Source organism: Pseudorca crassidens, chromosome X (assembly GCF_039906515.1).
Source record: "Pseudorca crassidens isolate mPseCra1 chromosome X, mPseCra1.hap1, whole genome shotgun sequence".
Lineage (NCBI taxonomy): Eukaryota > Metazoa > Chordata > Mammalia > Artiodactyla > Delphinidae > Pseudorca > Pseudorca crassidens.
The window spans coordinates 78,462,995-78,490,047 of NC_090317.1; the positions used below are offsets into that span (position 1 = coordinate 78,462,995).

The following is a 27,053-nucleotide window of genomic DNA, read 5'->3' on the forward strand; positions in this document are numbered from 1 at the left end:
CTTGGAGGGCCTGTTAAAACACAGATCGCTGGGATCTACCCCAGAGTTCTGCGATTCAATAAGTCTGGAGTGGGGCTGGAGAGTTTGCATTTCTAACATGTTTCTTGGTGATGTTGATGCTAGTGGTCCAAAGACCACAATGAAAGAACCACTGCTTGGACATAATTTTAACAAGTTTAGTTATCTGGTTGTCCAGTCTAGACTAACAGGAACAATTAGAAGGGGAGTAGTCAGAGGCATTATACTGATAGCAGCAAGAAGCAGCATCTGATAGGCTGAGAATGAGGGGAAAAACATCAACTATAAAAAGAGACATAGAGGGCTTCCCTGATGGCGCAGTGGTTGAGAGTCCGCCTGCCGATTCAGGGGACACAGGTTCGTGCCCCGGTCCGGGAAGATCCCACATGCCGCGGAGCGGCTGGGCCCGTGAGCCATGGATGCTGAGCCTGCGCGTCCGGAGCCTGTGCTCCGCAACGGGAAAAGCCACAGCAGTGAGAGGCCCGCGTGCCGCAAAAAAAAAAAAAAAAAAAAAAAAAGAGACATAGAAATAAACATATTTTTCTTAGTGTAAGTGCCAAAAACCTTGTGTCTCACTCTCATCCCGCTCCCATGACTACCAGTCTCCTAGTTCTTGAGGGTTATCATTGTATCTTATATGATAGCAATGTGAGATGTTCATTAATAATGACCCCCCAGCCATCGAGAAGATGCTTAATTCTGTTTAGTTTACTGTTTAAGCAGGTACAGAATTGTATAATATATTTTAGAAATATTTCCATCAAGGGTCAACTTTTAAACACTAATGCTTAAGTTGTCTGATAAATTCCCTTTTGAAAACCACTCTAAAATGATGCAGGATAAATGAGGATTATCTAACACTGGAGTTCAGGCAATCCAAATGTGATAATGACAATATCTAACATTTAAAAAGCAAATTCATTTTTTCATGTAATACAATAATACTTTGAGACACATTATCACCATTTCTTAGAGGATGGCTATCTAAACTAAGATTCAGTAAAGTGAATCAAATTGTTGAGATCACATAGGTAGTTAAATGGTAGTGAGACTAAATTTCAACTTAGGCCTATATGACTCTATTTCTCTATATTATTCTGCTTTCTTTATAGGGGAAAAAAGGCTCAGGCTGAGAAGCTGGATATGTAGACAGTTCTCTTGGGTTTCTGCAGGCCATACTTCTTGTAGAGCTTCCTGTAAGACAGACATCCAAACTTTACTAGCCTTCCCAGTTTCTTTCACTTACAGAAACCACAAGAACTCCCTTAATGCTTCTGTGTGCCATAACTTACAATATTCCCTTTCTTTCTCATTTACCACTTTGGATTTCACTGTTACCTGGAGTCACTCCTACCTCTTCCTACACCTAATCTTTCTTGCCCCAGGTTCCAATTTTTCAATGAAATCACAGAGGGGCTAGTGGGGATAGGAGAGGCAATCAGAGACAAGGAGAGAAAAAGCCTTTAAGGCCTGTGTAGCTGTTTCTTCTCTCCCATTCCCAGTGCTTTGGCTGATCTTCAAATTCCTCACAGCCTCAACACACTCTTATGATAAGGACCTCAAACACTGAGGCTGGTGGTCCACTGGAATACAAATGCTCATTTATTTCTCCAAGAACTCAGGCCCCACCATTCACGCATATGCACACATTCAGTTGTTCTGAGAGGGCTAAGTAAATGGAATGATTTAGAGTAGGAACTCTTTTATTTGCTGTTTCTTGTAGTTGGTGGTGGTTGGTATTTTTCAAAACCTCCAAAAGAGAAGTGTGCTTGCTTCATTCAGGATGGGCAACTTAGAAAAAGATTTATTTTCTTCCACAGTGTTTATCAAAAGAAAGAAACTGGAAAAAATAAAAGGAGCAGAGATTTTATATGCAGCAGACCTAGACAATATTTCTACCACTGCCACTTACAGATGATGGCATAGAACATCATTTCTTCTATCTGACTTATAAAATGGAGTAATAATTCCTATCATTCTTACCTCACAGAATGGTTATGACAGTCTGATGGGGTAATAAATATGAAATTTCTCTGGAAACTATAAAGCAGTGTATGGGTATAAATTTTTCTTGATAATACAATATTCTGCATCCCTGGCATTTAACATGTTACTATATAATTGCTGTTATTACTAATAGATTTTATAGTACCATTCATTTATTCAAAATGCTTTTCTTGAGCACTTGCTTTTTTACAGGCATTATACTAGGAGTTGGAAGTACAGAAATATACCAGACACAATTGTTTTCCTGGGGGTGTGAATCTGTTGAGGTATATCTATAGGTTTATTAAGTTTTGGTGGTGGAAGAGTGGTGACTGGACTGGGAATTCAACCACCACTTTTTGCCAGTAATTTGGAAATTATTATGCTATTTATGTATGGAGTCGTATCAGTAAAATTGGTGAAGTAGGCAGCTCCAAACTCCTATCCCCCTATAGAAATATTGAAAAATAAGTAGAAACAGTCAGAACTAACTTTGTCAGAACTCTGGAAAATAGTCAAATGTTTATAGTAACCAAGCAAATGTGGAATCAAGAAAAAGCCAACTTAAAAATTGTAGAAAAGCTTTATAGTGTTTTTATTCACCTTGCCTCACCCACCCCCAGATCAGCTGTAGTCTTGAAGATGGAAGCCCCTACTCCCAGTGTGAGACCCTGGTCCCTGGTTGCAGAGGGAGCAGACAAAATCTCATTTGCAAATTACTGTGTTAGTCTCTTCTAACCTGCCTGAAGACTACCTGAAAGAGTGATGCAAAGTGTTCGTATCTGTTTCGCTTAACTTGCAACTCAGAGTGGAAGAGCGGCAGGCATAATTTGAAAACATTGTAAGTGTGGATGAAAAATATGCAGTCGTCAAGGTCAAAAAATTACAGGCCAGCTCGCCCAGCGTCCGCCGCCGCCACTGCTATGGGAGTGCAGGTGGAGACCATCTCCCCCAGAGATGGGCTTACCTTCCCGAAGTGCGGCCAGGCCTGCGTGGTGCGCTACAAGGGGATGCTTGAAGATGGAAAGAAATTCTATTCGTCCCAGGACAGAAACAAGCCCATTAAGTGTGTGCTGGGCAAGCAGGAGGTGATCCGAGGCTGGGAAGAAGGGGTTGACCAGATGAGCGTGGGTCAGAGAGCCAAGCTATCTCCCCAGACTATGCCTATGGTGCCACTGGGCACCCAAGCATCCTCCCACCAAATGCCACTCTCCTCTTTGGCAAGGAGCTTCTAAAACTGGAATGACAAGAATAGCCTCCTCCCTGAGCTCCCCATCCTTGGATGTGCCATGGAAGGATCTGGCGCCTCCAGATGTGTGCAGCGAGTCCATATGGAGCTTTTCCTGATGTTCCAGTACATTGTATAAACATCTTCCCTGACAATGTGTTCTGTCACCAGCTTTGCTCTTCCCCTTTATCTTCGTATGTGTGTTGACCTGAACAATACGCCATAAACCTCAAGTTACTCATTTTAGTTTGTTTTTGTTTTGAGGTGAAGATTGAGTTTCAGTCCTTTGGATATGGATTTCCAGTTAAGTATTAGTCAAATATTAACAACACAAGTCATGGGTTAACTTTAGAATAGGAATTGGTATGGGGGTGGTGCAAGAATCTGTATTTTATTTTATTTTTGGATGAAAGTTTTATCTATTATATATTAAAAATTCTTGCCACTGCGCTGCAAAGCCATAGCAGATATGAGGCGCTTTTGAGGACTGAATTATTCTCCAAGTTGAGAGATGTCCTTGGGTTGAATTAAAAGCCCTACCCAAAATTAAAGTGGGAAGGGGGAGAACCTTTGTCTCCACTGCCCCACCTCCACCCTCCCCTTAAACCCTCTGCCTTTTGAAAGCAGATCATTTTCACTGAGATGTTGGACTCTACAGGTGTCTATCCCCAGGCCAGCAGGGACCTCTGAAGCTTTCTTCACGGCCTGGCTTTTTCCATCCTGTGGTTTTTCTAATGGATATTCAGGATTTTTGTAATCTCATAGCTATCCAAGCTCCACTTTCTAAATTTTAAGAACTTTAATTGAAAGTTAAATTGGCGGTGTTGTTCTTAGACACTTAACACCCATGAAAGCCCAGTCATCATGACAAATCCTTGAGTGTTTTCTTAAGAAAATGATGTTGGTCATCACAGTTTCAGCATCTCCTGTTTTTTGTTGCTTAGCTCCCCCTGCTGATCTCACAGTTTCCTGGCTTCTCCTTCCCCCTTCTCACCCCTTTGCTGTCCTTTGTAGTGATTTGGTGAAAGAAATTGCTGCCTACCCCCCCACACACACACTACATATGAATTTCAAGTTTTATTATTGCAATAAAAGTGCTTTATGCTGGCTTTTCTCAAAAAAAAAAAGGTCAAAAGATTACAGTTGAAGGTTGCAATTCAAGATGGAGATGTAGGAAAATCCTGAACTCACCATCTCACAGAGACACACTGAATTACAGCTATATATAGAACAATTTCCCCAGGAAAAAAATTAAAGGCTAGCAACGTGACCCCTTCACGCTGGGAAAATGAGAAAACAAACAAACACACACACACACACACACACACACACACACAGTGAAACAGATAGGAAAGGCTGAGAAACAATCTTGCTGTAAACCCCACCCCTGGTGGGGCAACGTTCAATCAGGAGGGAACTCAAAACCCAGAGCTTCAACCCGAGGAGCATAGGGTTCATATCCCACATTGGGAACCACAACTTTTAAGACCCAGCTCCTGAGAGATGAGCCCCCAAAACATCTAACTTTGAAAACTCATGCCCATGAGACATGTTGCTGTGGCAAACTGAGAAAAGGCTCTTAAAGGGCTTGTGCACAGATTCACCTGCCTTAGGGTCCAGCGCAGAAGCAGCATTTTGAAAAGTGCCCAGATGTATGTTAAGGAGACTCATTTGCTAATTTTAAAGTATTGGTCTGAGAAGCAGGAACATGCTGGGGTACTCTCCAGGGATGGAGACTGATGAACGTTATCTTTCTGTTCTCTCTTTGCCTTACTAAATCCAGCAGGCATCATCTTTTTATTTTCCTTTCCAATGAGTGCCATCTGTATGCTCCAGTTGGTGGACGCCATCTTCCATGTTCTCCCTCTGCCTTGCTAAAGCTGGCAGGTGCCATATAATTCTTTTTCTTTCCTTTTTCTTTCTTTTTCCCCTTTCTTTTCTTTTTTCTTTTATTGGTAGGTGCCACCTTGGCACTCCCATTCTGCCTTATTCCAGCCAGTGTGCACCATCTCCACACTCTCCCTCTACTCTGCTCCAGAGCACCAGTATCTCTCAGAGGAGAGTTTCTACAGGCATCTTGTGCCCTTGTTTTTACATCTGGTGACCTGGTTTTTGCAGCTGCCACCCAGGGAACACCCCTTGATTGCCTGGCTATGAAGCCCAGGGGAACATGTGTTCCTGGGTTCCATGGGACTGTAAAAATTGGAAGGACAGTTCTAGGCAGGCTACCACCCCCAGAGTACTATACAGAGAGCAGACTAAAACTTATACTCTAAGCCTTTCTGTGAAAGAGGTCTATTTACATGTTCAGGAGCTATGGCCTCAGGGGCAGGCTTCTGGTTTGGTACACTTATAAGGGCCTGTGGAGGTGCTCTTAGAGAATGGAGGCTGGTGGATATAATCTTTGTGCTTCCCTCTGCCTCACTTGCTGGTATCTTCCAGAAAGGAGCTTATACCCTAGTTTGGTGTCCTGATTTTTGTGGCTGCTGCCAGGTGACACCTCTACATCGCCTGGATCTGGTGTTTACGTGGCGTATAACTGTGGGTCTCACAGGACTGTAGCCAATTGCAAAAGTATTCTTAAACAGCTACGACCCCAGGGTACAGCAAGAGGTAAAAGCTCCAGGAGCTCAGTCTTATTGTGAAAGAAGCCTATTAGTTTACTGTCATAGCTGCAGCCCAAGGGTCATTTTTCTAATTAAGCACACATGTAAGGGTTGAATGTAAACCTTTCCTGAGACTTTGAAGGGAGGAACTATCTTCATGCTGTCCCTCTGCCTTACTCCAGAGGACCAGCATGTCTCAGAGGGGAGCACTTATATATGTCTGGTGCCCCAGTTTTTATGCCTGGTGCCCTGGTTTTTGTGACTTCTGTCCGAGGGATAACAGTTGATCACCTGGCTCTGGTGGCCATGGGGACTTGGTTTCCTGGGTCCCACAGGACTGTAACAATGAAAGAGACAGTTATTGTCAGGCTACCACACCCCAGCAACTGCACAGACAGCAGATTGAAACCCCCAAAGCCTTTCTGTGAAAGAGGCTTGTCCTGGAGCTACAGCCTTAGGAGCAGGCATCAGGTTTGGTACATACCTCGACTATGAGGGTGTTCTTAGGGAATGTAGGCCAGGGGACACCATCTTTGCACTCACCTTTAGCCTCACTGTAGCTCATTGGTATCTTTCAGAAAGGAGCATATACACATGCCTGGAACCCCAATTTTTGTGACTTATACTCAGGGTACATCTCTTGATTGCCTGGCTCTGGTGGCTAGTGAAACTTAGGCTTGCAGTCCCAAAGAACTCTATGTATATGAATTGTTTAAAAGCTGCAGCTTGAGGATCTGGTTTCCAGCCAGCCTGAATCTAGGTACGGACTGAGATCCTCCCCTTTGGGACATTGACAGGTCTTGGCATAGCCTCAACTACTGAAAGTCACTAAAAATAAAATATGTTGCTTGGAAAATCACAAAGGCTTGAGAGACTAACAAGAGCTAGGGCAAGGATGAGTGATATTTCATCTCCAATACAAGGCCAATCCTTCAAGTCTGGGATAGGTGGTTGTTTCATCAAATGCATAAATCAACACAGAGAGTCAAGCAAAATGAAGAAGCAGAGGCATATACTCCAAATGAAAGAACAAGATAAAATCTCAGAAAACCTTAAAGAAAGGAGATGAGTAATTTACCTGATAAAGAGTTCAAACTAATTGTCATAAAGTGCTCACCAAACTCAGGAGAAGAATGGATGAACACAGTGAGAACTTCAACAAAGAGATAAAATATATAAGAAAGTACCAAACAGAAGTCACACAGCTGAAGAATACAATAACTGAACTGAAAAATATACTACAGTGGTTCAATAGCAGACAGATGAAACAGAAAAAAGGTTCAGAAGACTGGGCAGTGGAAGTCATCCAATCATCAGAAAAAAAAAGAATGAAAAAGAGTAAAGATAGCTTAAGGGACTAATGGGACAACATCAAGTGGACCAACATTCACTTGATAGGAGTCCCAGAAGGAGGAGAGAGAGAGAAAGGGGCAGAAAACATATTTGAAGAAATAATGGCTGTAAACTTCCCTAACCTGGGGAATGAAACAGACATACAGATCCAGGAATCCCAGAAAGTTCCAAATAAGATGAACCCCCAAAACACACACCAAGACATACTATAATTAAAATGTCAAAAGTTAAAGACAAGGAGAGAATTTTAAAAGCACCAAGAGAGGGACAAATCTTATTACATAACAGAACCCCCACAAGAATATCATCAGATTTTTCAGCAGAAACTTCAGGTCAGAAGGAAGTGGCATGATATATTCAAAGTGCTGAAAGATAAAAACTTCAAATCAAGAATACTCTCCCCAACAAAGTTATCATTCAGAAATGAAAAAAATATAGTTTTTCATATAAGCAAAAGCTAAAGAAATTCATTATCACTAAAATGGCCTTCCAAGACATTTTAAAAGGGATTTCTTTAAGCTAAAAAGAAAAGGTGCAAATTAGTAACAAGAAAATATATGAAAGTATAAATCTCACTGGTAAAAGTTAATATATAGAAAAGGTAGTAAATTAATCACTTATAAAGCTCGTATGAAAGTTAAGAGACAAAAATAGTAAAATAACTGTAGTTAAAATAATTAGTTAAGGAATACACAAGATAAAAAGCTGTAAAATGTGACATCAAAATATAAAACTTGACTCACTCCCCACTGGGTCTGGAGGGGCTAGAGCATCAGTGTGAGTAGCTGTGAGCAGCTGAGGCTGCAGCAGTGCAATATTACAGCTGTACCATCTGTCAGAAGCAGAGCCAGCAGGGAGGGGGCTGCTGTGAGCAAAGAAGAGGGGTTGTTGTGAACTAAAGGCAGCTGAGACCCACCCACTGGCCAGCCATGGAAGCAGAGGTGACGCTGCCCTCAGAGCTGTGTGTCCACTGTGCATGTGGGGGGTAAAATGTAGAAATTTAGAATGTGTTTAAACTTAGTTGTGATCAATTTAAAATAGTCTGTTACAAATAGTTGTTATATGTAAATCTCATAGTAACCACAAAACAAAACCTATAGTAGATACATGAAAGATATAAAGGATCTGAGCATATCACTAAAGAAAGTCATCAAACCAAAAAGGAAGAGGGCAAGGGAAAAGAAAGGAATGCAGGAATTACAAAACAGCCAGAAAAAAAATGGTAATAAGCATATACCTATCAATAGTTGCATTAAATGTAAATGGACTACATTCTCCAATTCAAAGACATAGAGTAGCTAAATGGAGACCCATCCATATGCTGCCTGCAAGAGAGTCACCTCAGTGGTACAGATACTTACAGACTGAAATTGAAGGGATGGAAAAGATATTCAGCGCAAATGGAAATTAGAAGTATGCTGGGACAGCTATATTTATATCAGACAAAATATACTTTAAAACAAAGCATATAAAAAGACAAAGAAGGGCACTGCATAAAGATAAAGAGGTCAATCCAACAAGAGGATATAACATCTGGAAATATTTATGCACCAAACATAAGAGCACCTAAATACATAAAGCAAATATTAACAGAGTGAAAGAGAGTATTAGACAGCAATACAATAACATTAGGGGACTTTAATGCCCAACTTACATCAATGAATAGATCACTCACACAGAAAGCCATTAAGAAAACATTAACCTTAAACGACACATTAGATGGGATGAACTTAACAGACATACACAAAGCATTCCATTCAACAGCAGCAGAATATACATTCTTCTCAATTCCACATGAAGCATTCTCCAGCATAGATCATGTGTTAGGCCACAAAACAGATCTTAAAGTATTTAAGAATACTGAAATATATAAAGTGTCTTTTCAAACAACAGTGGTTTGAAACTAGAAATCAATTACAATAATAAAACTGGAAAATTCACAAATATATTAATCAACATGTTACTGAACAACCAATGGGTCAACAAGAAATCAAATGAGAAATCACAAGATACTGTGAGACAAATAAGAATGTAAATACAACTTATGGGATGCATCAAAAAGTTCCAACAGTCAGGTCCATAATAATAAATGCCTGTCTTAAGAAGTTTTAAAAATCTCAAATAAACAACCTAAGTTAGTACCTTAAAGAACTTGAAAAGAGAACAAATTGAACCCAAAGTTAGTAGAAAGGAGGAAATAACAAAGATCAGAGCAGAAATAAATGAAATAAAACTAAAAAGACAATAGGAAAAAAATCAATGAAACCATGGTTTGTTCTTTGAAAAGATAAAAGGTATTCAAACCTTTAACTACATCACCAAGAAAAGGGGGAAAAAGTACTCAAAAAATAAAATCAGAAATGAAAGAGGAGACATTACAATTCATTCCACAGAAATAAAAAGGATCATAATGGACTACCATGAAAAATTATAAGAAAAAAAATTGGACAACCTGAGGAAAATGGATAAACTCCTAGAGACTTACAAATCACCAAGACTGAATTATGAAGAAACAGAAGATCTGAATAGACTGATTACTAGTAAGGGGATGGAATCAGTAACGAAAAACCTCCCCCAAAATGAAAGTCTACAACCAGGTTGCCTCACTGATGAGCTCTACCAAACAATCAAAGAAGGATTAAACAAAACCTTCTCAAAATCTCCCAAAAAGTATAGAGGAGGGAACACTGCCAAACTCATTTTATGATGCCAGCATCACCCTGAAACAAAACCAGACAATGATACCACAGAAAATAAAATTACAGGCCAATATCCCTGATGACCATAGATTTAAAAAAATCCTCAACAATATATTAGCAAACTGATTTCAACCAATACATTAAAGGTATGATACACGACAATCAAGTGGGATTTATCTCAGGAATGCTAGGATGGTTCAACATCTGCAAATCAATCAGTGTGATACACCACATTAACAAACTGAAGAAGAAAAAGCATATGACCATCTCAACAGACGCAGAGAAAACTTCTGACAAAATTTAATATCTATTTATGCTAAAAAAAAACTTTCAACAAAATGGGTATAGAGAGATGTACTTCAACATAATAAAGGCCATATATGAAAAGCCCACAGCTCACATCATACACAATGGTGAAAAGCTGAAAGCTTTTCCTCTAAGATTAGAAACACGACAAAGATGCTAATTTTGCCACTTTTATTCAACATAACATTTGAAGTCCTAGTGAGGGCAATTAGGCAAGAAAAGATATAAAAGGTATACAAATTGGAAATCAAGGAGTAAAATTATCAGTACTTGGAGATAACATGATAATATTTGTATATAGAAAACACTAAAGATGCCACAAAAATCCCACTAGAATTGATACAGGAATTCAGTAAAGTTTCAGGATACAAAATCAATATTCAAAAATCTGTTATGTTTCTATACATTTATAAAAAACTATCAGGAAAAGTTAGATAACTCCATTTATAATTACACCAAAAAGAATAAAGTACCTAGGAATAAATTTAACGAAGGAGTTGAGAAACCTGCACACTGAAAACTTCAAGATATTGATAAAAGAAATTGAACAAGATGTTAATAAATGGAACAATAAATATGCTGTGGATTGGAAGAATTAATGTTGCTAAATTGTCCATATTACCCAAAACAATCCACAGATTCAACACAATTCATACCAAAATTCCAAATTCTACTTCATAAAAGTAGAACAAGCAATCTTAAAATTTCTATGGAACCACAGAAGACCCTAAATAGCCAAAGTAATTTAGAGAAAGAAGAACAAAGCTGGAGGCACCACATTTCTTGATTTCAAATTATTTTACAAAGTTATAGTAATCAAAATATTATGGTATTAGCATTAAAACAAACACATAGACAAGTGGAACATAATAGAGAGCCCAGAAACAAACCCACACACATATGGTCAATTAATCTATGACAAAGGAGCCAAGAATATACAATGGGGAATAACAGTTTCTTCAATAAATGTTGCTGGGGAAAGTGGACAGCCATATGCAAAAGAATGAAATTGGACCACTATCTTACACCATTCATGAAAATTAACTGAAAATGGGTTAAAGACGTGAATGTAAGACTTGAAGCCATAAAAATTCTAGAAGAAAACATAGGCTACAAACTCCTTGAAATCAGTCTTGGGAATCAGGTTTGGGGTTTGACATCAAAAACAAAAACAATAAAAACAAGAATAAACAAGTGGGACTAAACCAAACTAAAACTTTTCGGCACAGCAAAGGAAATCATCAACAAAATTAAAAAGCAAACTACTAAATAGGAGAAAATATTTGTAAATCATATATCTTATAAGGGGCTAATACAAATAAATAGCAAAACACAAAACAACAATAAAAACCCAAATTATCTGATTAAAAAATGGGCAGAGGACCTGAATAGATATTTCTTTCCAAAGAAGACATACAAAAGGCCGACAGGTACATGAGAAGATGCTCAACATTACTTATCATCAGAGGAATGCAAATCAAAACCACAATGAGACATCACCTCACACCTGTTGGAATGGCTGTCATTAAAATGACAACACATAAAAAGTGTTGGTGGAAAAAAACAGAAATATAGATCAAAGGAACAGGATAGAAAGCCCAGAGATAAACCCACACACATACAGACACCTTATTTTTGATAAAGTAGGCAAGAATATACAATGGAGAAAAGATAACCTCTTCAATAAGTGGTGCTGGGGAAACTGGACAGCTACATGTAAAAGAACGAAATTAGAACACTCCCTAACATCATACACAAAAATAAACTCAAAATGGATTAAAGACCTAAAAGTAAGGCCAGGCACTATAAAATCCTTAGAGGAAAACATGGGCAGACCACTTTATGACATAAATCACAGCAATATCCTTCTTGACCCACCTCCTAGAGAAATGGAAATAAAAACAAAAATAAACAAATGGGACCCAATGAAACTTAAAATCTTTGGAACAGCAAAAGAAACCATAAACAGGATGAAAAGACAACCCTCAGAATGGGAGAAAATATTTGTAAATGAAGCAACTGACAAAGGATTAATCTCCAAAATTTACAAGCAGCTCAAGCAGCTTGATATCAAAAAAAAAAAAAACCCAACCCAATCCAAAAATGGGCAGAAGACCTAAACAGACATTTCTCCAGAGAAGATATACAGATTGCCAATAATCACATGGAAGAATGCTCAACATCACTAATCATTAGAGAAATGCAAATCAAAACTACAATATGGTATCACCTCACACCAGTCAGAATGGCCATCATCAAAAAATCTAGAAACAATAAATGATGGAGAGGGTGTGGAGAAAGGGGAACCCTCTTGCACTGTTGGTGGGAATGTAAATTGATACAGCCACTATGGAGAACAGTATGAAAGTTCCATAAAAAACTAAAAATAGAGCTACCATATGACCCAGCAATCCCACTATTGGGTATATACCCTGAGAACACCATAATTCAAAAAGGGTCATGTGCCCCAATGTTCACTGCAGCACTATTTCCAATACCCAGGACATGGAAGCAACCTAAGTAAGTGTCCATCGACAGATGAATGGAGAAAGAAGATGTGGTACATATATACAATGGAATATTATTCAGCCATAAAAAGAAACGAAATTGGGTCATTTGTAGAGATGTGGCTGAATCTAGAGACTGTCGTACAGAGTGAAGTAATCAAAAAGAGAAAACCAAATATCATATATTAATGCATATATGTGGAACCTAGATAAATGGTCCAGATGAACTGGTTGGCAGGGCAGAAATTGAGAGACAGATGTAGAGAACAAAAGTATGGACACCAAGGGGGGACAGTGTCAGGGGGAGGTGTGATTGTGTGATGAATTGGGAGATTGGGATTGACATATATACTCTAATATGTATAAAATGGATAACAAATAAGAACCTGCTGTATAAAAAAATAAATACAATTCAAAAATAAAAATAAATAAATATTTTTTTAAAAGAAAAGAAAAATAAAATAGAAATGCAAATCAAAACTACAATGAGGGGGTTTCCCTGGTGGTGCAGTGGTTGAGAGTCCACCTGCCGATGCAGGAGACATGGGTTTGTGCCCCAGTCTGGGAAGATCTCTCATGCCGCGTTGCGGCTGGGCCCATGAGCCATGGCCTCTGAGCCCGTGTGTCCAGAGCCTCTGCTCTGCAATGGGAGAGGCCACAACAGTGAGAGGCCTGTGTACCGCAAAAAACCAAAATAACCAAAAAAACACAAAAAACTACAATGAGGTATCACCTCACACCAGTCAGAATGGCCATCATTAAAAAATCTACAAACAATAAATGCTGGAGAGAGTGTGGAGTAAAGAGAACCCTCCTGCACTGTTGGTGAAAAGTAAATTGATACAACCACTATGGAGAACAGTAGGGAGGTCCCTTAAAAAGCTAAAAAAAAATTACCATACAGCACAGCAATCCCACTACTGGGCACATACACTGTGAAAAACATAATTCAAAAAGAGTCATATGCCACAATGTTTATTGCAGCTCTATTTAAAATTGCCAGGACATGGAAGCAACCTAAGTGTCCATTGACAGATGAATGGATAAAAAAAGATGTGGCACATATATACAATGGAATATTAGCCATAAAAAGAAATGAAATTGAGTTATTTGTAGTGAGGTGGATGGATCTAGCATCTGTCATACAGAGTGAAGTATGTCAGAAAGAGAAAAACAAATACCATATGCTAACACATATATATAGAATTAAAAAAAATGGTTCTGGAGAACCTAGGGTCAGGTCAGGAATAAAGATACAGATGTAGAGAATGGACTTGAGGACATGGGGCAGGGGAAGGGTAAACTGAGATGAAGTGAGAGAGTGGCATGGACTTATATATACTACAAAATGTAAAATAGATAACTAGTGGGAAGCAGCTGCATAGCACACGGAGATCAGCTTGGTGCTTTGAGATCACCTAGAAAGGTGGGATGGGGAGGGCAGAAGGGAGACTCAAGAGGGAGGAGATATATATATATATATATATATATATATATATAGCTATATATATAGCTATATATATATATATATGTATAGCTGATTCACTTTGTTATAAAGCAGAAACTAACACACCATTGTAAAGCAATCATACTGCAATAAAGATGTTAAAAAAATTGTTAGTGAAGAAGGAATAAAAAGGAACTCTTGTTCATTGTTGGTGGAAATGTAAATTGGTGCAGCCACTGTGAAAGGCATCATGGAGGGTTCTCAGAATTAAAAATAGAACTACCATGTGAACAAGCCATTCTACGTCTGGGTATTTATTAAAAGGAAACAAAACCCTAACTTGAAAACATATATGCACCCTCATGTTCATTGTAGCACCATTTATAATAGTCAAGATATGGAAATAACCTAAGTGTCCATTGACAGATGAATGGATAAAGAAGATGTGATAGACACAGGTATAGCTATAGATATGGATTATGAAATATTCAGCCATAAAAAGAATGAAATCTTGCCATTTGCAACAACATGGATGGACCTGTTGGGCATCACACTAAGTAAAATAAGCCACATAGAGAAAGAAAAAATACCATATAATCTCACTTATATGTGGAACCTAAAATTAAAAAAAAAAAAAGCTTATGGATAAAGAGAAAAGATTGGCTGTTGCCAGAGGTGTGCGCTGGCTGAAATGGGTGGATGAAGGGGGTCTAGAGGTACGAACTTCCAGTTATAATGTAAGTAAATCATGAGATGCAATGTGCAGCATGGTAATTATAGTTAATAACACTGTTCTGCTGTTCAAAAGTTGCTAGGAGAGTAAATATTAAAAGTTCTAAACACAGGGAGGGGGACCTTGAAGATGGCGGAAGAGTAAGACGCGGAGATCACCTTCCTCCCCACAGATACACCAGAAATACATCTACACGTGGAACAACTCCTACAGAACACCTACTGAACGCTGGCAGAAGACCTCAGACCTCCCAAAAGGCAAGAAATTCCCCACGTACCTGGGTAGGGCAAAAGAAAAAAAAGAAAAAACAGAGACAAAAGAATAGGGACGGCACCTGCACCAGTGGGAGGGAGCTGTGAAGGAGGAAAAGTTTCCACACACTAGGAAGCCCCTTCGCGGGCGGAGACTGCGGGGGGCGGAGGGGGAGCTTCGGAGCCGCGGAGGAGTGCACAGCAACGGGTGCGGAGGGCAAAGCGGGGAGATTCCCGCACAGAGGATCGGGGCCGACCGGCACTCACCAGCCCGAGAGGCTTGTCTGCTCACCCGCCGGGGCGGGCGGGGCTGCGAGCTGAGGCCGGAGCGCAGGGAGAGGACTGGGGTTGGCGGCTTGAACATAGCCTGAAGGGGTTAGTGCACCACGGCTAGCTGGGAGGGAGTCCGGGGAAAAGTCTGCACCTGCCGAAGAGGCAAGAGACTTTTTCTTCCCTCTTTGTTTCCTGGTGCGTGAGGAGAGGGGTTTAAGAACGCTGCTTAAAGGAGCTCCAGAGACGGGCGCGAGCCGCGGCTAAACGCGCGAACCTCAGAGACGGGCGCGAGCCGCGGCTAAAAGAGCGGACCCCAGAGACGGGCGCGAGCCGCGGCTGAAAGCGCGGACCCCAGAGACGGGCGGGAGACGATAAGGCTGCTGCTGCCGCCACCGAGGGGCCTGTGTGCGAGCACAGGTCACTCTCCACACCCCTCTTCTGCGGAGCCTGTGCAGCCCGCCACTGCCAGGTTCCCAGGATCCAGGGACAACTTCCCCGGGAGAACGCACAGCGCGCCTCAGGCTGGTGCAAAGTCACGCCGGCCTTTGCCGCCGCAGGCCCGCCCCGCACGCCGTGCCCCTCCCGCCGCGCCGGCCTGAGTGCGCCAGAGACCCCGAATCAGCGGCTCTTTTAACCCCGCCCTGTCTGAGCAAAAAACAGAAGCCCTCCAGCGACCTACACGCAGTGGCAGGGCCAAATCCAAAGGTGAGCCCCTGGAAGCTGTGAGAACAAAGAAGAGAAAGGGAAATCTCTCCCAGCAGCCTAAGAAGCAGCGGATTAAAGCTCCACAATTAACTTGATATACCCTGCATCTGTGGAATACCTGAATCGACAACCAATCATCCCAAATTAAGGAAGTGGACTTTAGGAGCAAGATCTATGATTTTTTTCCCTTTTCCTCTTTTTGTGAATGTATATGTGTATACTTCTGTGTGAGATCTTGTCTGTATAGTCTTGCTTCCACCATTTGTCCTAGGGTTCTATCCGTCCATGGTTTTTTTAAAAAAATTTTTTTTCTTAATAATCAATTTTAATTTTAATAACGTTAATATACTTTACCTTCATTCTTTCTTTCTTTCTTTCTTTCCTTCCTTCCTTCCCTCCTTTAGACAACGAATCATCCCAAATTGAGGAGGTGGCCTCTGACAGCAAGATTGATGATTTTTCCCCCTTTACCTCTTTTAGTGAGGGTGTATGTGTATGCTTCTGTGTAAGATTTTGTCTGTATAGCTTTGCTTCCAACATTTGTCCTAAGGTTCTATCCGTCCCCTTTTTTTTTTTAAATAAGAATTTTTTAATTCAATAATTTTATTATACTTTATTTTATTTTTACTGTATCTTCTTTCTTTCTGTCTTTTTTCCTTCTTTCCCTCCTTCCTTCCTTCCTCCCTCCCTCCTTTCTTTCCTTCTTTGCTTCTTTCTTTCTTTCTTCCTTCCTTCCTTCCCTCCTTTCCTTCTTTCTTTCCTCATACTTCTACTAATTCCCTCTACTTTTTCTCCCTTTTATTCTGAGCCATGTGGATGAAAAGCTCTTGGTGCTCCAGCCAGGAGGCAGGGCTCTGCCTCTGAGGTAGGAGAGCCAACTTCAGGACACTGGTCAACAAGAGACCTCCCAGCTCCACATAATATCAAACGGCGAAAATCTCCCAGAGACCTCCATCTTAACACCAGCACCCAGCTTCACTCAACAACCAGCAAGCCACAGTGCTGGACAACCTCTGCCAAACAACTAGCAAGACAGGAACACAACCCCACCCATTAGCAGAGAGGCTGCCTAAAATAATAATAAGGCCACAGACACCCCAAACACACCACCAGACGTGAACCTGCCCACTAGAGAGACAAGATCCAGCCTCATCCACCACAACACAGGCACTAGTCCCCTCCACCAGGAAACCTACACAACCCACTGAACCAACCTTAGCCACTGGGGACAGACATCAAAAACAGCAGGAACTACGAACCTGCAGCCTGCAAAAAGGAGACCCCAAACACAGTAAGATAAGCAAAATGAGAAGACAGGAAAACACACAGCAGATAAACAAGCAAGATAAAAATGCACCAGACCTAACAAATGAAGAGGAAATAGGCAGCTTACCTGAAAAAGAATTCAGAATAATGATAGTAAGGATTATCCGAAATCTTGGAGATAGAATGGACAATAGAATGGACAAAATGCAAGAATCAGTTAACAAGGACCTAGAAGAACTAAAGATGAAACAAGCAACGATGAACAACACAATAAATGAAATTAAAAGTACTCTAGATGGGATCAATAGCAGAATAACTGAGGCAGAAGAACGGATAAGTGACCTGGAAGATAAAATAGTGGAAATAACTATTGCAGAGCAGAATAAAGAAAAAAGAATGAAAAGAACTGAGAACAGTCTCAGAGACCTCTGGGACAACATTAAACGCACCAACATTCGAATTATAGGGGTTCCAGAAGAAGAAGAGAAAAAGAAAGGGACTGAGAAGATATTTGAAGAGATTATAGTTGAAAACTTCCCTAATATGGGAAAGGAAATAGTTAATCAAGTCCAGGAAGTGCAGAGAGTCCCATACAGGATAAATACAAGGAGAAATACGCCAAGACACATATTAATCAAACTGTCAAAAATTAAATACAAAGAAAGCATATTAAAAGCAGCAAGGGAAAAACAACAAATAACACATAAGGGAATCCCCATAAGGTTAACAGCTGATCTCTCAGCAGAAACCCTACAAGCCAGAAGGGAGTGGCAGGACATACTGAAAGTGATGAAGGAGAAAAACCTGCAGCCAAGACTACTCTACCCAGCAAGGATCTCATTCAGATTTGATGGGGAAATTAAAACCTTTACAGACAAGCAAAAGCTGAGAGAGTTCAGCACCACCAAACCAGCTTTACAACAAATGCTAAAGGATCTTCTCTAGGCAAGAAACACAAGAGAAGGAAAAGACCTATAATAACGAACCCAAAACAATTTAGAAAATGGGAATAGGAACATACATATCGATAATTACCTTAAATGTAAATGGACTAAATGCTCCCACCAAAAGACACAGATTAGCTGAATGGATACAAAAACAAGACCCATATATATGCTGTCTACAAGAGACCCACTTCAGACCTAGAGACACATACAGACTGAAAGTAAGGGGATGGAAAAAGATATTCCATGCAAATGGAAACCAAAAGAAAGCTGGAGTAGCAATTCTCATATCAGACAAAATAGACTTTAAAATAAGAACTATTAAAAGAGACAAAGAAGGACACTACATAATGATCAAGGGATCGATCCAAGAAGAAGATATAACAATTGTAAATATTTATGCACCCAACATAGGAGCACCTCAATACATAAGGCAAATACTAACAACCATAAAAGGGGAAATCGACAGTAACACATTCATAGTAGGGGACTTAAACACTCCACTTTCACCTATGGACAGATCATCCAAAATGAAAATAAATAAGGAAACACAAGCTTTAAATGATACATTAAACAAGATGGACTTAATTGATATTTATAGGACATTCCATCCAAAAACAACAGAATACACATTTTTCTCAAGTGCTCATGGAACATTCTCCAGGATAGATCATATCTTGGGTCACAAATCAAGCCTTGGTAAGTTTAAGAAAATTGAAATTGTATCAAGTATCTTTTCTGATCACAATGCCATGAGACTAGATATCAATTACAGGAAAAGATCTATAAAAAATACAAACACATGGAGGCTAAACAATACACTACTTAATAATGAAGTGATCACTGAAGAAATCAAAGAGGAAATCAAAAAATACCTAGAAACAAATGACAATGGAGACACAATGACCCAAAACCTATGGGATGCAGCAAAAGCAGTTCTAAGGGGGAAGTTTATAGCAATACAAGCCCAACTTAAGAAGCAGGAAACATCTCGAATAAACAACCTAACCTTGCACCTCAAGCAATTAGAGAAAGAAGAACAAAAAAACCCCAAAGCTAGCAGAAGGAAAGAAATCATAAAAATCAGATCAGAAATAAATGAAAAAGAAATGAAGGAAACAATAGCAAAGATCAATAAAACTAAAAGCTGGTTCTTTGAGAAGATAAACAAAATAGATAAACCACTAGCCAGACTCATCTAGAAAAAAAGGGAGAAGACTCAAATCAATAGAATTAGAAATGAAAAAGGAGAGGTAACAACTGACACTGCAGAAATAAAAGAGATCATGAGAGATTACTACAAGCAACTCTATGCCAATAAAATGGACAATCTGGAAGAAATGGACAAATTCTTAGAAATGCACAACCTGCCAAGACTGAATCAGGAAGAAATAGAAAATATGAACAGACCAATCACAAGCACTGAAATTGAAACTGTGATTAAAAATCTTCCAACAAAGAAAAGCCCAGGACCAGATGGCTTCACAGGCGAATTCTATCAAACATTTAGAGAAGAGCTAACACCTATCCTTGTCAAAGTCTTCCAAAATATAGCAGAGGGAGGAACACTCCCAAACTCCTTCTATGAGGCCACCATCACCTTGATACCAAAACCAGACAAGGATGTCACAAAGAAAGAAAACTACAGGCCAATATCACTGATGAACATAGATGCAAAAATCCTCAACAAAATACTAGCAAACAGAATCCAGCAGCACATTAAAAGGATCATACACCATGATCAAGTGGGGTTTATTCCAGGAATGCAAGGATTCTTCAATATACGCAAATCTATCAATGTGATAAACCATATTAACAAATTGAAGAAGAAAAACCACATGATCATCTCAATAGATGCAGAGAAAGCTTTTGACAAAATTCAACACCCATTTATGATAAAAACCCTGCAGAAAGTAGGCATAGAGGGAACTTTCCTCAACATAATAAAGGCCATATATGACAAGCCCATAGCAAACATCATCCTCAATGGTGAAAAACTGAAAGCATTTCCACTAAGATCAGGAACAAGACAAGGTTGTCCACTCTCACCACTCTTATTCAACATAGTTTTGGAAGTTTTAGCCACAGCAATCAGAGAAGAAAAGGAAATAAAAGGAATTCAAATCGGAAAAGAAGAAGTAAAGCTGTCACTGTTTGCAGATGACATGATCCTATACATAGAGAATACTAAAGATGCTACCAGAAAACTACTAGAACTAATCAATGAATTTGGTAAAGTGGCAGGATACAAAATTAATGCACAGAAATCTCTGGCATTCCTATACACTAATGATGAAAAATCTGAAAGTGAAATCAAGAAAACACTCCCATTTACCATTGCAACAAAAAGAATAAAATATCTAGCAATAAACCTACCTAAGGAGACAAAAGACTTGTATGCAGAAAATTATAAGACACTGATGAAAGAAATTAAAGATGATATAAATAGATGGAGAGATATGCCATGTTCTTGGATTGGAAGAATCAACATTGTGAAAATGACTCTACTACCCAAAGCAATCTATAGATTCAATGCAATCCCTATCAAACTACCACTGGCATTTTTCACAGAACTAGAACAAAAAATTTTGCAATTTGTATGGAAACACAAAAGACCCCGAATAGCCAAAGCAATCTTGAGAACGAAAAAAGGAACTGGAGGAATCAGGCTCCCTGACTTTGGACTATACTACAAAGCTACAGTTATCAAGACGGTATGGTACTGGCACAAGAACAGAAAGATAGATCAATGGAACAGGATAGAAAGCCCAGAGATAAACCCATGCACATATGGACACCTTATCTTTGATAAAGGTGGCAGGAATGTACACTGGAGAAAGGACAGCCTCTTCAATAAGTGGTGCTGGGAAAACTGGACAGTTACATGTAAAAGTATGAGGTTAGATCACTCCCTAACACCATACACAAAAATAAGCTCAAAATGGATTCAAAACCTAAATATAAGGCCAGAAACTATCAAACTCTTAGAGGAAAACATAGGCAGAACACTCTATGACATAAATCACAGCAAGATCCTTTCTGACCCACCTCCTAGAGTAATGGAAATAAAAACAAAAATAAACAAATGGGACCTAATGAAACTTCAAAGCTTTTGCACAGCAAAGGAAACCATAAGCAAGACCAAAAGACAACCCTCAGAATGGGAGAAAATATTTGCAAATGAAGTAACCGACAAAGGATTAATCTCCAAAATTTACAAGCAGCTCATGCAGCTCAATAACAAAAAAACAAACAACCCAATCCAAAAATGGGCAGAAGACCTAAATAGACATTTCTCCAAAGAAGATATACAGACTGCCAACAAACACATGAAAGAATGCTCAACATCATTAATCATTAGAGAAATGCAAATCAAAACTACAATGAGATATCATCTCACACCAGTCAGAATGGCCATCATCCAAAAATCTAGAAACAATAAATGCTGGAGAGGGTGTGGAGAAAAGGGAACACTCTTGCACTGCTGGTGGGAATGTGAATTGGTTCAGCCACTATGCAGAACAGTATGGAGGTTCCTTAAAAAGCTACAAATAGAAGTACCATAAGACCCAGCAATCCCACTACTGGGCATATACCCTGAGAAAACCGAAATTCAAAAAGAGTCATGTACCAAAATGTTCATTGCAGCTCTATTTACAATAGCCCGGAGATGGAAACAACCTAAATGCCCATCATCGGCTGAATGGATAAAGAAGATGTGGCACATATATACAATGGAATATTACTCAGCCATAAAAAGAAATGAAATTGAGCTATTTGTAATGAGGTGGATAGACTTAGAGTCTGTCATACAGAGTGAAGTAAGTCAGAAAGAAAAAGACAAATACCGTATGCTAACACATATATATGGAATTTAAGGAAAAAAATGTCATGAAGAACCTAGGGGTAAGGCAGGAATAAAGACGCAGACCTCCTAGAGAACGGACTTGAGGTTATGGGGAGGGGGAAGGGTAAGCTGTGACAGGGCGAGAGAGAGTCATGGGCATATACACACTAACAAACGTAGTAAGGTAGATAGCTAGTTGGAAGCAGCCACATGGCACAGGGTGATTGGCTTGGTGCTTTGTGACAGCCTGGAGGGGTGGGATAGGGAGGGTGGGAAGGAGGGAGACGCAAGAGGGAAGAGATATGGGAACATATGTATATGTATAACTGATTCACTTTGTTATAAAGCAGAAACTAACACACCCTTGTAAAGCAATTATACCCCAATAAAGATGTTAAAAAAAAAAAGTTCTAAACACAGTAAAAAATCTGTAACTGTATGGTGGTGGATATTATAAGATACATTGTGATCATTTTGCAACATATACAGGTATGAAATCATTATGTTGTATACCTGAAACTAATATACTATTGTTTGTCAATTATACCTCAAATTAAAAAAAATACTATTGCTGAAACATATTATAGACTGCCTAAAGCCTTGAGGGGGACCTGGGGAAAGCATTTCTTTGGGAAATTTAGGCCACTGAAAATGTTTCTGTACTAGGGGGAATTTTCAAATCCTCATGAATGCCCAGGGCAGAATACATGCTCAGAACTGACCTGAGAAGACCCAAAGCCTTCACCTCTGGTTGATCTCTGGGCTCAGTGCAAGGAGAAAGGAAAGGTCAGGCAGAGTTGCATACAGCCAGGGAACTGCTAAAGGAGTGCCCAGTACAGAGTCAATTTGCAAAGACTGAGAGAAGTGTTTTACTTTTTATTTTTAGTTCTTGGAGTTCAAGGAAACCTCTGAAAACTCAAGCGAAACATAAGGTAAAGTAACAGAGACCAGAATGACCTTGCATAACATGGAATATAGTCTTTGCAAAAAAAATAGCTTGGAAAATTTACTAAACAGACAATAGCAGCATTCAACAATCGAAAACAGCAAACACTGGGTAAAGGGGAAAATTCTTATTTCCAGCTAGCAGATTATAATATGAAATTAAAAAGGAGACTATCGTATATTCACTGGGAAAAATGGCCAGAAACCATCCTTAATGAAGTACAGAGATAGAATTTACTAGACAAAAGTTTTAAATCAACTGTCTTAAATATGCTTAATGAGCTAAACAGCAACTATGAACAAAGAACTAAAAGGACCAGAGAGTTATGTATGAAAAAAAGAAAAATTTAAAAAATGACGTAGAAGCTGTTTAAAAAAGAACAAATTTCCAGAGATGAAGAATACAACTAAAAGGAAAAAATTCACTGGAGATGTTCATCAGCACATTTCAGGAGGCAGAAGAAAGAATCAGAGAACTTGAAGATAAATTTATTGATACTGAGAACCAGAAAGAAAAATAATGAAGAAAACTAAACAGAATTTAAGGGACCTGTGTGACTCTATCAAGCATATCAATGTACACATTATGGGAATACGAGATGAAGAAGAGAAAGAGAGTGGCAGAAAGAATATGTGTACAAGTGATGGCTGAAATTTACTGGCACTTGATGAAAGACATGAATCTACATATCCAAGAATTTTGACAAACTTTAAGAATGATGAACTCAAAGAGATCCACACTGAGACAAATTATAATCAAACTGTTGAAAGACAAAGATAAAAAGAATCTTGGAAGCAACAAGAGGTATGCAACATATCAGATACAGTGTTCTTAGTTAGATTAGCAACTAATATCTCATCAGAAACCAAAGAGGTAGGGACTTCCCTGGTGGTGCAGTGGATAAGAATCCACCTGCCAATGCAGGGGACATGGGTTCAATCCCTGGTGTTGGAAGATCCCACATGCTGCGGAGCAACAAAGCACGTGCACTGCAACTACTGAGCCTGCACTCTAGAGCCTGTGTGCCACAACTACTGAAGCTCACATGCCTAGAGCTCATGCTCCACAACAAGAGAAGCCACTTCAAGGAGAAGCATGTGCACCACAGCAAAGAGTAGACTCCACTCACTGCAACTAGAGAAAGCCCACACACAGCAATGAAGACCCAACACAGCCAAAAAAACCCCCCCAAAAAACCCCAAAGAGGTAGAAGATAGTAAGGTGATACATTTAAAGTGATGAAAGAAAAAAAAACCAGAAACTGTCAACAAAGAATTCTACATCAGGCAAAACTATCCTTCAAAAATGAAGGAGAAATTACAACATTCCAGATAAAGAAAATCTAAAGGAGTTTGTTTCCAGGAGACTGTCCTACAAGAAATGATAGAGTTTTCAAGCTTGAAATAAAAGGGCAGATAATAGTAAGTTGAAACCATATGAAGAAATAATGATATTCAGTAAAGGTACTACAATAGATAAATGTAAAATCCAGTATTATTTCAATTTTGGCTTGTAACTGCACTTTTTATTTCCTGCATATTTAAAAGACAAATGCATAAAAATAATTATAAACCTAAGTCATTGGGCACACAATGTATAAAGACATAACTTGTGTCAACAACAATATGAAGAGGGGCATAGCTGTATAGAAGTAGAATTTTTGTATGCTATTAGAGCTAACCAGACATCAACTGTTATAGATTTAAAATATTAATTGTAATGTCTGTGGCAACCACTAACAACATACATAAAAAAAAGAGGAAGTGAGAAGTGAATCATAGTGATACAATATAAAAACTTAAACAAAAAGAAGGCAGTAATCGAGGAAATGCAGGACAAGAAGGTATAAGATACACAGAAAGAAAAAAAAGCTAAATGACAAAAGTAAGTACTTCCTTAGTAATTACTTTTAAATGCAAATGGACTAAACTATCTAATCAAAGGGCACAGACTAACATAATGGATAGAAAGTCATGATCTAGCTGTATGTTTACTACCAGAGATTCACTTTAGATCCCAAGAAAAGAATAGGCTGAAAGTGAATTAATGGAAGAAGTTTTATGTAAATAATAACTAAAATATAGCTGGAAAGGCTATAGTAGTATTAAATAAAATAGACTTTAAGTGAAAATACATTGCAAAAGACAAAGGACATTATATACAGATAAAGGACTCAATTCTCCAAGAAAATATAACAATTATAAACATATATGTACCAATAAAGAGCTCCATAATATATGAAGCAACCATAAACAAAATGGAAAGACAACTTACAGAATGGGAGAAAAAATTTACAAATGATGCAACTGATAAGAGATTAATTTCCAAAATACACAAAAAGCTCATACAGCTCAATATCAAAAAAAATAAACAACCCAATCAAAAAATGGGCAAAAGATCTAAATAGACACTTCTCCAAAGAAAATATACAAATGGTCAAAAAGCACATGAAAAGATGCTCAACAGTGCTAATTATTAGAGAAATGCAAATCAAAACTACTATGAGGTATCATCTCACACCAGTCAGAATGGCCATCATCAAAAAGTCTACACACACTAAATTCTGGGGAAGGTGTGGAGAAAAGGGAACCCTTCTACACTGTTGGTGGAAATGTAAATTGGTACAATCACTATGGAGAACAGTGTAAGTTTCCTTAAAATACTAAAAATAGAGCTACCATATGATCCAGTAATCCCACTCCTGTGCATATATCCAGAGAAAAACATGGTTCAGAAGTATACATGCTCCGCAATGTTCATCACAGTGCTATTTACAATAGCCAAGACATGGAAGTAACCTAAATGTCCATCTACAGATAAATACATAAAGAAGATGTGGTATATATATATACAATGGAATATTACTCGGCCATGTAAAAGAATGAAATAATGTCATTTGAAGCAACATGGATAGACATACTAAGTGAAGTAATCCAGACAGAGAAAGGCAAACATCATATGAAATTGCGTATATGTGGAATCTAAAAAAAATGATACAAAGGAACTAATTTACAAACAGAAAGAGACTCACAGACCTAGAAAACAAACTTAAGGCTACCAAAGGGGAAATGATGGTGGAGGGAGGGATAAATTAGGATGTTGGTATTAACATATACACACTACTATATATAAAATAGATAACAAACAGGTGCCTACTATATAGCACAGGGAACTATACTCAATATTTTGTAGTAACCTATAATAGGAAATAATTTGAAAAGGAATGTGTATATGAATATATATATATATATCACTGAAATACTGTGTTGTACACCTGAAACTAACATGATATTGTAAATCAACTATACTTCAATAAAAAACATATTTAAATATTATAGATATCACCTCACACCAATCAGAATTGCCATCATGAAAAAGTCTACAAACAGGACTTCCCTGGTGGTGCAGTGGTTGAGAGTCTGCCTGCCGATGCAGGGGACATGGGTTCGTGCCCCGGTCCAGGAAGATCCCACATGCTGCAGAGCGGCTAGGCCCATGAGCCATGGCCACTGGCCCTGCGCGTCCAGAGCCTGTGCTCCGCAACGGGAGAGGCCACAAGAGTGAGAGGCCCGCATACTGCAAAAAAAAAAAGTCTACAAACAATAAATTCTGGAGACGGTGTGGAGAAAAGGGCACCCTCCTAACACTGTTGGTGGGAATGTAAATTGGTACAGCCACTATGGAGAACAGTACAGAAGTTCCTTAAAAAACTAAAAATAGAGCTACCGTACGATCCAGCAATCCCACTACTGGGCATATATCCAGAGAAAAACACAGTTCAGATGTATACATGCTCCACAGTGTTCATCACAGTGCTGTTTACAATAGCCAAGACATGGAAGCAACCTAAATGTCCATCAACAGATGAATGGATAAAGTAGATGTGGTACATATATACAATGGAATATTATTCAGCCATTAAAAAAGAATGAAATAAT

General features: G+C 39.0%; 1 protein-coding gene and 1 pseudogene across 1 annotated transcript in view; one reads left to right on the forward strand and one right to left on the reverse strand.

Moving 5' to 3' along the window:
• Positions 1-27,053, reverse strand: part of ZC3H12B (zinc finger CCCH-type containing 12B) — a 661,885-nt gene that overhangs the window by 90,250 nt on the left and 544,582 nt on the right. The gene's annotated exons all lie outside the window — the stretch shown is intronic.
• LOC137216929 (peptidyl-prolyl cis-trans isomerase FKBP1A pseudogene) lies at positions 2,928-3,352 on the forward strand (annotated as a pseudogene).